At 48.1% G+C, this 12,681-nt stretch overlaps 2 non-coding genes and 3 pseudogenes across 2 annotated transcripts; all 5 read left to right on the top strand.

The window, feature by feature from the left end:
- Positions 1–6,834: 6,834 nt before the first annotated feature.
- Positions 6,835–6,953, top strand: LOC120437117. Its single transcript, XR_005610836.1, has one exon. It is a non-coding gene; the product is annotated as a 5S ribosomal RNA (ribosomal RNA).
- Positions 6,954–7,703: 750 nt separating this feature from the next.
- LOC120437106 lies at positions 7,704–7,822 on the top strand (annotated as a pseudogene).
- Positions 7,823–8,989: 1,167 nt separating this feature from the next.
- Positions 8,990–9,108, top strand: LOC120437108 (annotated as a pseudogene).
- A 1,167-nt stretch (positions 9,109–10,275) lies between these two features.
- Positions 10,276–10,394, top strand: LOC120437107 (annotated as a pseudogene).
- A 2,065-nt stretch (positions 10,395–12,459) lies between these two features.
- LOC120437116 lies at positions 12,460–12,578 on the top strand. The gene has a single exon (XR_005610835.1). It is a non-coding gene; the product is annotated as a 5S ribosomal RNA (ribosomal RNA).
- Positions 12,579–12,681: the final 103 nt, after the last annotated feature.

The raw sequence follows: 12,681 nt of genomic DNA, 5'->3' as shown, positions 1-12,681 counted from the left end.
TCAAGTCCACGATGTTCTGTCGGTCTTCATCAGGAGATTGACTGTCCTTTGAGCTTCTTCTCAGGGTCAAGGACAAAGTGACAGGTGAAGTTATAAATTTTAGCCAAAAAGTGGCCTGTTTTTCCCAATTTTTTCTCTATCCTTTTTGCCGGTTACTCAAAGTTCCATGTTGAGAGAAGTCCACCTGTATTGGCACACTAAAGCATACAATTAATATCCTTTTCATTTCTTTTTTCTTAAAACCTCCATTTGCTTCATCTGCCTCGAGTTTAACTCGTCTGTCTCTCTTTGTTCTTTCTTCCCACACTCAGTTACCTTTTATGGGCATGCATTTCCTGTTCACTATTTCCTGTCACACACCACAGGCACACATTTCCTGTTTCTGCTGACTCTGTCTCTTCTTTAAATTTCACAGTCTACAAACAATCAGTAATTCTACTAAATCTTGATCTAAAAACAATATACCTTCATTTCACTCACACACTTTTAAATAGAGCTCTTTCAAACATCAAGACAATTAACAGTTCTTCACACACATCACCATTCCTTAGGTCAGTTTTGTAGCATCAGTCACACAATAATTTCTTGAGTGGGTGTACCAAGTGTATATACTTATGTGTTTTTGAACTGAGAGAAAAAGAAACTCAACCTCTCATACCATCACTCATGCGTTTCTTGAATTAAAAGCACTTTCAAACTTTAACATCCTACTTTACATCACAAAAGAAATATATTTCACACCTTTATTTATCATTTAAAACCCTACTACTCACCGCACTCACACACTTTAAACTGTGACGCTTAAACTTAGTCACTGATCACACATTCACAGCAATTAATTCAAACTCTATTTATACTCTCGTAATAAGCAAACCCAGCCTCTTAGTTACCGGCATTTAAGAACATTTACAAACAATAGTTATCAAGCTAGATAACACGAAACCGAAAGCAACAATCATCTCATGCGCTCCGCAGCAGCTGCCTCATTTACATGAACACACAATCTAAAAATAGAAATCAGCAGCCACTGTTGACTCAGAGACTCCTTCACACAAAGATTTCTTATTTTATATTACACAGACGTCTTATAATTACAACTACACAGATTTTAGGCCTCTTAGCTCCTACAAATTTCGATAAATTTAACATAACGGTCCAACCGATCAGTCCCAGACTTTTTGTGCTCAATTCACCAGGGCAGTCCCAGACTGTCCTGTCCAGATTTCTAAACCTAACTCAATTTGCCAGCATACCCAATCAAGCGCAAGTAGAGGACTTGAACCCCTAGCAATTTTGAAGGTTCCCCAGTTCTTCCCGGCTGTCGTACCGTACTAACCCTAGTCACCGCTAGGTCAAGGATAAACGTCTTTACCCAGGAGGCAGCGTTACCTCCGAGAAAATGCGCTTCTTAACAGACGCCGCTGTCATTCTAGACAAATTTAGAATAATTTGAAACAACAATCCACACCCAAAACAGGATTCAGATTGAGGCAGATCTCCCGTTGTGGACATAGGGGACTTCAACCCACAAAAATGACCATCACACGTAGACCAAATGACCAACGGGACTTTAACCCACACAATGACCAAATTCCCTATCACTCTAAGTTCACTTAGCAGTCCAACTGCTTTCTCTTTTCATTCCTTTATTCTCATTACTCAGTACTGTCACTTATACTTCATTATCATTACTTCAACCGGTAAACCTCATGAAAACTTCACCAAAATCAAAACAGACATTCACCAGTAATTTTCACTGAGTAGACTTTAATTTTGTCATGTCCAATCTGGCACACTTTGGAAAATTCAACAGGTATGTGCCTTACCTTTGGATAAGCTGGCTTGTCTCTCACTTTCGACCACTGACTCGTATCTGCACATCTAATCACCACGGACCCCGGATTTCTCCGTCTACACCTCCAAAATTCCCCTCTCACCGGACGATGCCCCCAAATGTTAAGGGTTCAGAAATTGAGGAGGAATCCAAAAATAATAACCACTGACCCGGCCTGGTGCAATTAGATGAAGATTTTAATGCACACATGTGGAGTCCAACACTTGTGCAGATTTCAGTGTTGAACTGTCTTACAATAGTCAGAACAAAGACTTTATAGGGTTTCTGTTGCCAGGCAGACTCAATACAGCATACGTCAATCCAAAACCACAACCGTTCTGTTGACAACTTTTAACATAGTTTAAAAAAGAACATTGTCTTCAGCTCGAACCCAGGTGCTTCCTGTCACCATCCTGCCCAGGCTTATCTTCTGGAACATCAGGTCCACGGTCTGCACAAACTGTCACTCATGCAGGCACAACTTTGCAGTTGCAAGCAAAACATAATTAAACTCTTACCTATATAAATGAGTCTACCTAATATGTGTGTGTATGTGGGTGTGTGTGTGCTGTCCTTTATTTCACCCTTCACTTCATCAGCTAAACCTTGTAACCTTTCCACCAGACAGAAGGCCAGCACGTACACAACTGAAACTATGTGTGTGTATGTGTGTAATAATCTTGACTTACATGTAAAATATATAAAACAAATGTTTCAATCTAATACAACTACTTAAAGCTTAATCAAAGCTTAATCAAAGATAAATGCATAATAAAATAACCTGCTCAAAATACTTGCACTCAGACTCGGCTTTCAGTTTCACTTCTGCAAAGCATGCAACTTCAAAAACATGTAACTTCCTGTCTTTACACAGAGTATATTTCCTGTCCCTGCAGTCTGCACAGAAACATTTAAGATTATAGGAGCATTGAAAAGCATTTAAAATTATAGATTCAACTCAACAGTTTAAAGTGGTTCTTACTGGACTTGTAATAAAAGCTTAATTGGGTGCCAATATGTTTAAACATCTAAATGCAATATCAATATTAATAATTAATGAAATAGTAATAATGATCATGAAAATATCCACAAAAATATCATTCTCCTCCCAATAGCGGTTTTCAGCAATGTCTTGTGCTGCCGGGTGAGGCCATCGGCAACACACCGGGGCATATGCTGCTAACATAGGTCATCTAAATTACACCAGGGCCTGTGCTTCTGGCTGTGGACGTGTGCTGCCGGTTGAGGCCATCTACACCACAGTAGCTCCTGTGCTGCTGGCTGAGGCCATCTACACCACACCGGGGCTTGAGTTGCAGCTGAGGCAACCTGCACCACACCAGGGCCTGTGCTGCTGGCTGAGGATAACTACACCACACACTTGGCCAGTGGCTCTGCCTGAGGCCACCTACACCACACCAGAGTCTATGCTTCTGGTTGAGGTCACCTACACCACAGCAGGGCCTGAGTTTCCAGCTGAGGCCAGCTACACCACACCAGGGCCCGTGCTGATGGCTGAGGCCACCTACACCACACCACGGTCTGTGCTGCTGGCTGAGGCCACCTACACCACACCAGGTCCTGTGCTGCTAGTTGAGGCCATGTTGATCACACCAGAGCCTGTGCTGTTGGCTTAGGCCATGTTGATCACACCAGAGCCTGGGCTTCTGACTGAGACCATCTTCAACACACCAGGGCCTGTCCTTCTTGCTGAGGCAATGTACACCACACCAGGGCCTGCTCTGCTGGCTGAGGCAATGTACACCACACCAGGGCCTGTGCTGCTGGTTAACACTAGAATTACTGAGCCTTTTTTCCCTGGTGCAAGTCCCTACTACTAGATTTACTGGCCTGCGCAGATTTGCGTAAATTCCCCCCGACCTTAACACCTCTTGGCACCCCGCTGAGATTTTCACAGGTCGTCAGCTCCATTGTTCTCCTGCTTTTGTTGTGCAAACACACCTCCCCAACCCCTAACCATGAGAGATTCAAGTTTTTTCCTTCCTGCAAGGCTACTTTCCTTCCTTACCTGCCTGCATGCCTGTCCATAAACATATATACACAGAGTTGTACATATATTTATATATTTATATAGCCACACCTTATATAATATGCATAAAGTCTAGTTATACACACAGACACATCTATATCATATATACACACACACACATATATATATATATATATATACACATACACATATATGTGTGTGTGTGTGTATATAGATAGATGTCTGTGTGTATAACTATGTATGTATGTATGTATGTATATATATATATATATATATATATATATATATATATATATATATATATATATATATAAAATGTTTGTATAGTGCACTTTCTATACCGTGCTCTGTCCACTTTTTGCAATGACAATGCAGATTTTCCACTTGTGGGACAAATAAATGCAGATTTGCTGTGTGTGTGTGTGTGTGTGTGTGTGTGTGTGTGTGTGTGTGTGTGTGTGTGTGTGTGTGTGTGTGTGTGTGTGTGTGTGTGTGTGTGTGCTAACATTGGCATTTGTTTACTCAGATCCAAGGCAGGCCAAACCTCTGTGTTACAACCTACATACAAAAGACAGACATTCACAATATATGGGTACACAAGTCTGTTTTATTTCAAAGTGTTTCAAACTTTACAGGGTTTGCAGACCCAGTGTCCATCATCACTGCATTTGGCACAGGTGAATTTCTTACATGTTGCACAGGTAAATCTGCTGCGATTCCTGTTGCAGCTCTCTTGCACCTGGCACTGTGTTGTCTTTACAGTCCCTGGCACAGCACCTGCCTCTGTGCTAAGATTTCCTTGTGCTGCATGAATCGGCAACGAAGTTGCTGAGCTAGAAGACGCAGAAACAATCTTCTTTGCCTGTCCACCCTGTACATGCCTTGTACAAAATGTAGGCATTCACTGCCGCCAGGTCCAACATATTGTAGAAAACCGCTACTGGCCACCTGCGTGTTGCTGATCTTACAGAATACATCCGTGCCATTTGGTCCAACACGTCTACACCACACTGTAAAAGCAGAGCGAGAGAGTCATGAGTATATGTTTTTTCTATAGGCCTGTATAGCACACATCAGAAAACATTGTAGCACTGGTGTAAAATTGTACACACATTCACATACCTTCATGTGGTTGTAGTCTGTGATCGTGTTGGGTTTCCTCTTTCTGCCGTCACCGATCGTCACGTCTTGGTGCATGGAACTTAGAACACACACAGTCTTGGTTTTTTAGGTGCATAAATTGTCAAGGAGACACTGCCACTTCTAAGCACTGAAGTGGAGAATACCTCTCGCTTTGCAGTATCTTTTGCAAGTTGAGGAAGTTCACGCCCGGACTTTATTCACCATGCCCAGTAATGTTGTTTTGCGCTGCAGCAGTCTGTGCGACAGTGACAGTGAAGTAAAGAAATTGTCCGTTGTGACATTTCTTCCATCATCCAAAAACGGCTCCATCAGTTTCATGACCACGTTCTCTGCCAGCCTCTCTCCCTTCTGACGACTGGGGTCCTTTCCCAAGTAAGGAGATGCACTGCAGACATATTTGGTGTCCAAATCCGTGGCCATCAGAACTTGATCCCAAATTTGTCTGGCTTGGTTGCAATATACTGGGTGAATGGACAACGAACCTTGGTAGGGAACAGCTGTTCATCTATGGTCATGTGTTCCCCTGGAGTGAAACTCTTAGCACAGTTCTCGTTGAAGCGTGTCCAGATGTCGGAGATCGCTGCAAATTTGTCTGTTTTCACCCGTTCTGCCCGCGTGTCCCTGTCATCAAATCGAAGGTGTTGCATAATTGAAATGAATCTATCTCGGGGCATTGTCTCTTTGATTAGTGGCACCAGAAAACTTTCTGACCAGCAATCCACAATGGCACCAACAGGACACATGATTGCTCTTACAAACAGGATTGAAATGAATGCCATAAGTTCATGAACTTAAAGCATAAAGTCTAGTTATACACACAGACACATCTATATCATATATATATATATATATATATATATATAATATATATATATATATATATACACACACACACACACACACGTAGATAGATAGATATGTGATGTGTGTGTGTGTGTGTGTGTGTGTATACATACACCAATATTTTTGAATACACGTGTCCATATTTATGTTTCCAGATTGTTTGTATAGTGCACTTTCTATACTGTGCTCTGTCCACTTTTTGCAATGACAATGCAGATTTTCCACTTGTGGGACAAATAAATGCAGATTTGCTGTGTGTGTGTGTGTGTGTGTGTGTGTGTGTGTGTGTGTGTGTGTGTGTGTGTGTTTGTGCAACATTGGCATTTGTTTACTTAGATCCAAGGCAGGCCAAACCTCTGTGTTACAACCTACATACAAAAGACAGACATTCACAATATATGGGTACACAAGTCTGTTTTATTTCAAAGTCTTTCAAACTTTGAAGCGAACCTTGGTAGGGAACAGCTGTTCCCTACCAAGCATTCTTCTTGCAGCTGGCAACAACGGTCGTGCATTCAGTATAGTTGTGACTTCCGCAAAAATGTGGTCAAAATCTCATAAGTTGAAGCATTTCTACCAGGCATTTCTGAAAGTTGTAACACAGAGGTTTGGCCTGCCTTGGATCTGAGCAACTCTGAGTGAGCAAATGCAAATGTGCCAGGCCTCAAGGACAATGGGTGGTTTGCACAACAAAAGCTGTAGGAGAAACAAGCTGACGACCTGTGAAAATCTCAGCAGGGGTGCTTAACACCTCGGGACTTGCACCAGAAAATAAAAAAGCCAGTAATTCTAGGGGGTATTGGGTTTAGGGAAGTTACGCAAATTTGCGCAGGATAGTAAATCTAGTGTTAAATAGTAAATTGAGTCCTTGGGTTAGGGTATTAGGCAAGCATACAGTTACCGTTAACACTGTAGTTAAATTGGAGGGTTGTTCGCGTAACTTCAAGTACTGCCCACCTCACCACTTGATTCCATAAATTGACACTTTGTGCTGTGGCCAGCAGCTTACGGCCATACCACCCTGAGCACGCCCGATCTCGTCTGATCTCGGAAGCTAAGCAGGGTTGGGCTTGGTTAGTACTCGGATGGTAGACTGCGTGGGAATACCAGGTGCTGTAAGCTTTACCTTTTCATGTCATTGAACTGCTTTTGATCCAGAAAAGGAGGATGAGGGCACATTAACGACATTCCTTTTGGCGCTTTTCAGCGCTTTTGGCGCTTTTCAGCAATGTCTTGTGCTGCCGGGTGAGGCCATCCACAACACAACACAACGGGGCATATTCTGCTAACATAGGTCATCTAAATTACACCAGGGCCTGTGGTGCAGGCTGAGGCCAAATACACCACACCAGGGCCTGTGGCTCTGGGTGAGGCCATCGACACCACACCGGGGCCTGCGTTGCAGCTGAGGCAACCTGCACCACACCAGGGCCTGTGCTCCTGGCTGAGGACAACTACACCACACACTTGGACAGTGGCTCTGCCTGAGGCCACCTACACCACACCAGGTCCTGTGCTTCTGGCTGAGGCCACCTACACCACACCAGGGCTTGTGCTACTGTCTGAGGCCATATTCATCACACCAGCGCCTGTGCTGGTGGCTGAGGCCATCCACATCACAAGAGGACCTGTGCTCCTTGCCGAGACCAACTACACCACACCAGGGTTTGTGGCTCTGGCTGAGGCAACCTGCACCACACCAGGGCCTGTGCTGCTGGTTAAATATAAATTGAGTCCTTGGGTTAGGGTATTAGGCAAGCATGCAGTTACCGTTAACACTGTAGTTAAATTGGAGGGTTGTTCGCGTAACTTCAAGTACTGCCCACCTCACCACTTGATTCCATAAATTGACACTTTGTGCTGTGGCCAGCAGCTTACGGCCATACCACCCTGACCACGCCTGATCTCGTCTGATCTCGGAAACTAAGCAGGGTTGGGCTTGTTTAGTACTCGGATGGTAGACTGCGTGGGAATACCAGGTGCTGTAAGCTTTACCTTTTCATGTCATTGAACTGCTTTTGATCCAGAGAAGGAGGGTGTTGAAAAACCCAAAGCACCTGCTCATTAATGAGGGCACATTAACGACATTCCTTTTGGCGCTTTTCAACTATGTCTTGTGCTGCCGGGTGAGGCCATCCACAACACAATGGGGCATATTCTGCTAACATAGGTCATCTAAATTACACCAGGGCCTGTGGTGCAGGCTGAGGCCAAATACACCACACCAGGGCCTGTGGCTCTGGGTGAGGCCATCGACACCACACCGGGGCCTGCGTTGCAGCTGAGGCAACCTGCACCACACCAGCGCCTGTGCTGCTGGCTGAGACAAACTACACCACACACTTGGCCAGTGGCTCTGCCTGAGGCCACCTACACCACACCAGGTCCTGTGCATCTGGCTGAGGCCACTTACACCACACCAGGGCCTGTGCTACTGTCTGAGGCCATATTCATCACACCAGGGTCTGTGCTGCTGGCTGAGGCCATCCACATCACAAGAGGACCTGTGCTCCTTGCCGAGACCAACTACACCACACCAGGGTTTGTGGCTCTGGCTGAGGCAATCTACACCACACCAGGGTCTGTGCTTCTGGCTGGTTCCATCTGCACCACACCAGGGCCTGTGCTGATGGCTGAGGCCATCCGCACCACACCGGTCCTTCTGACTGCTACATAGGTCATCTAAATTACTCCAGGACCTGTGATTCTTGCTGTGGACGTGTGCTGCTGGCTTAGGCACACTACACCACACCAGGGATTGTGGCTCTGGTTGAGGCCACCTAGACCACACCACGTCCTGAGTTGCGGCTGAGGCAACCTGCACCACACCACGGCCTGTGCCGCTGGCTTAGGACATCTACACCAAACACTTGGCCAGTGGCTCTGGCTGAGGCCAACTACACCACACAAGGCATTGTGGCTCTGGTTGAGGCCATCTATTTCCCAATAGGGCCTGGGCTGCTGGCTGAGGCAATGTACACCACACCAGGGCCTCTGCTGCTGGTTAAATATAAAGTGAGTCCTTGGGTTAGGGTATTAGGCAAGCATTCAGTTACCGTTAACACTGTAGTTAAATTGGAGGGTTGTTCGCGTAACTTCAAGTACTGCCCACCTCACCACTTGATTCCATAAATTGACACTTTGTGCTGTGGCCAGCAGCTTACGGCCATACCACCCTGAGCACGCCCAATCTTGTCTGATCTCGGAAGCTAAGCAGGGTTGGGCTTGGTTAGTACTCGGATGGAAGACTGCCTGGGAATACCGGGTGCTGTAAGCTTTACCTTTAAATGTCATTGAACTGCTTTTGATCCAGAGAAGGAGGGTGTTGAAAAACCCAAAGCAGCTGCTCATTAATGAGGGCACATTAACGACATTCCTTTTGGTGCTTTTCAGCAATGTCTTGTGCTGCCGGGTGAGGCCATCCACAACACAACGGGGCATATGCTGCTAACATAGGTCATCTAAATTACACCAGGGCCTGTGGTGCAGGCTGAGGCCAAATACACCACACCAGGGCCTGTGGCTCTGGGTGAGGCCATCGACACCACACCGGGGCCTGCGTTGCAGCTGAGGCAACCTGCACCACACCAGGGCCTGTGCTGCTGGCTGAGGCCAACTACACCACACACTTGGCCAGTGGCTCTGCCTGAGGCCACCTACACCACACCAGGTCCTGTGCATCTGGCTGAGGCCACTTACACCACACCAGGGCCTGTGCTACTGTCTGAGGCCATATTCATCACACCAGGGTCTGTGCTGCTGGCTGAGGCCATCCACATCACAAGAGGACCTGTGCTCCTTGCCGAGACCAACTACACCACACCAGGGTTTGTGGCTCTGGCTGAGGCAATCTACACCACACCAGGGTCTGTGCTTCTGGCTGGTTCCATCTGCACCACACCAGGGCCTGTGCTGATGGCTGAGGCCATCCGCACCACACCGGTCCTTCTGACTGCTACATAGGTCATCTAAATTACTCCAGGACCTGTGATTCTTGCTGTGGACCTGTGCTGCTGGCTGAGGCACACTACACCACACCAGGGATTGTGGCTCTGGTTGAGGCCACCTAGACCACACCACGTCCTGAGTTGCGGCTGAGGCAACCTGCACCACACCACGGCCTGTGCCGCTGGCTGAGGACATCTACACCACACACTTGGCCAGTGGCTCTGGCTGAGGCCAACTACACCACACAAGGTATTGTGGCTCTGGTTGAGGCCATCTATTTCCCAACAGGGCCTGGGCTGCTGGCTGAGGCAATGTACACCACACCAGGGCCTCTGCTGCTGGTTAAATATAAAGTGAGTCCTTGGGTTAGGGTATTAGGCAAGCATTCAGTTACCGTTAACACTGTAGTTAAATTGGAGGGTTGTTCGCGTAACTTCAAGTACTGCCCACCTCACCACTTGATTCCATAAATTGACACTTTGTGCTGTGGCCAGCAGCTTACGGCCATACCACCCTGAGCACGCCCAATCTTGTCTGATCTCGGAAGCTAAGCAGGGTTGGGCTTGGTTAGTACTCGGATGGAAGACTGCCTGGGAATACCGGGTGCTGTAAGCTTTACCTTTAAATGTCATTGAACTGCTTTTGATCCAGAGAAGGAGGGTGTTGAAAAACCCAAAGCAGCTGCTCATTAATGAGGGCACATTAACGACATAACTTTTGGCGCTTTTCAGCAATGTCTTGTGCTGCCGGGTGAGGCCATCCACAACACAACGGGGCATATGCTGCTAAGATAGGTCATCTAAATTACACCAGGGCCTGTGGTGCAGGCTGAGGCCAAATACACCACACCAGGGCCTGTGGCTCTGGGTGAGGCCATCGACACCACACGGGGCCTGCGTTGCAGCTGAGGCAACCTGCACCACACCAGGGCCTGTGCTGCTGGCTGAGGCCAACTACACCACACACTTGGCCAGTGGCTCTGCCTGAGGCCACCTACACCACACCAGGGCCTGTGCTACTGTCTGAGGCCATATTCATCACACCAGGGCCTGTGCTGCTTGCTGAGGCCATCCACATCACAAGAGGAGCTGTGCTCCTTGCCGAGACCAACCACAACACACCAGGGTTTGTGGCTCTGGCTGAGGCAATCTACACCACACCAGGGTCTGTGCTTCTGGCTGATTCCATCTGCACCACACCAGGGCCTGTGGCTCTGGGTGAGGCCATCGACACCACACCGGGGCCTGCGTTGCAGCTGAGGCAACCTGCACCACACCAGGGCCTGTGCTGCTGGCTGAGGCCAACTACACCACACACTTGGCCAGTGGCTCTGCCTGAGGCCACCTACACCACACCAGGGCCTGTGCTTCTGTCTGAGGCCATATTCATCACACCAGGGCCTGTGCTGCTGGCTGAGGCCATCCACATCACAAGAGGACCTGTGCTCCTTGCCAAGACCAACTACACCACACCAGGGCCTGTTGCTCTGGGTGAGGCCATCGACACCACACGGGGCCTGCGTTGCAGCTGAGGCAACCTGCACCACACCAGGGCCTGTGCTGCTGGCTGAGGCCAACTACACCACACACTTGGCCAGTGGCTCTGCCTGAGGCCACCCACACACCACACCAGGGCCTGTGCTACTGTCTGAGGCCATATTCATCACACCAGGGCCTGTGCTGCTGGCTGAGGCCATCCACATCACAAGAGGACCTGTGCTCCTTGCCAAGACCAACTACACCACACCAGGGTTTGTGGCTCTGGCTGAGGCAATCTACACCACACCAGGGTCTGTGCTTCTGGCTGGTTCCATCTGCACCACACCAGGGCCTGTGCTGCTGGCTGAGGCCAACTACACCACACACCTGGCCAGTGGCTCTGCCTGAGGCCACCTACACCACACCAGGTCCTGTGCTTCTGGCTGAGGCCACCTACACCACACCAGGGCCTGTGCTACTGTCTCAGGCCATATTCATCACACCAGGGCCTGTGCTGCTGGCTGAGGCCATCCACATCACAAGAGGACCTGTGCTCCTTGCCGAGACCAACTACACCACACCAGGGTTTGTGGCTCTGGCTGAGGCAATCTACACCACACCAGGGTCTGTGCTTCTGGCTGGTTCCATCTGCACCACACCAGGGCCTGTGCTGATGGCTGAGGCCATCCGCACCACACCGGTCCTTCTGGCTGCTACATAGGTCATCTAAATTACTCCAGGACCTGTGATTCTGGCTGTGGACCTGTGCTGCTGGCTGAGGCACACTACACCACACCAGGGATTGTGGCTCTGGTTGAGGCCACCTAGACCACACCACGTCCTGAGTTGCGGCTGAGGCAACCTGCACCACACCACGGCCTGTGCCGCTGGCTGAGGACAACTACACCATACACTTGGCCAGTGGCTCTGGCTGAGGCCAACTACACCACACAAGGTATTGTGGCTCTGGTTGAGGCCATCTATTTCCCAACAGGGCCTGGGCTGCTGGCTGAGGCAATGTACACCACACCAGGGCCTGTGCTGCTGGTTAAATATAAATTGAGTCCTTGGGTTGGGGTATTAGGCAAGCATGCAGTTACCGTTAACACTGTAGTTAAATTGGAGGGTTGTTGGCGTAACTTCAAGTACTGCCCACCTCACCACTTGATTCCATAAATTGACACTTTGTGCTGTGGCCAGCAGCTTACGGCCATACCACCCTGACCACGCCCGATCTCGTCTGATCTCGGAAGCTAAGCAGGGTTGGGCTTGGTTAGTACTCGGATGGTAGACTGCCTGGGAATACCAGGTGCTGTAAGCTTTACCTTTTCATGTCATTGAACTGCTTTTGATCCAGAGAAGGAGGTGTTGAAAACCCAAAGCAGCTGCTCATTAATGAGGGCACATTAACGACATTCCTTTTG

The sequence above is a fragment of the Oreochromis aureus genome, unplaced genomic scaffold (assembly GCF_013358895.1).
Source record: "Oreochromis aureus strain Israel breed Guangdong unplaced genomic scaffold, ZZ_aureus HiC_scaffold_56, whole genome shotgun sequence".
NCBI classification, from domain to species: domain Eukaryota; kingdom Metazoa; phylum Chordata; class Actinopteri; order Cichliformes; family Cichlidae; genus Oreochromis; species Oreochromis aureus.
This window is presented reverse-complemented; position numbering and strand designations above follow the sequence as displayed.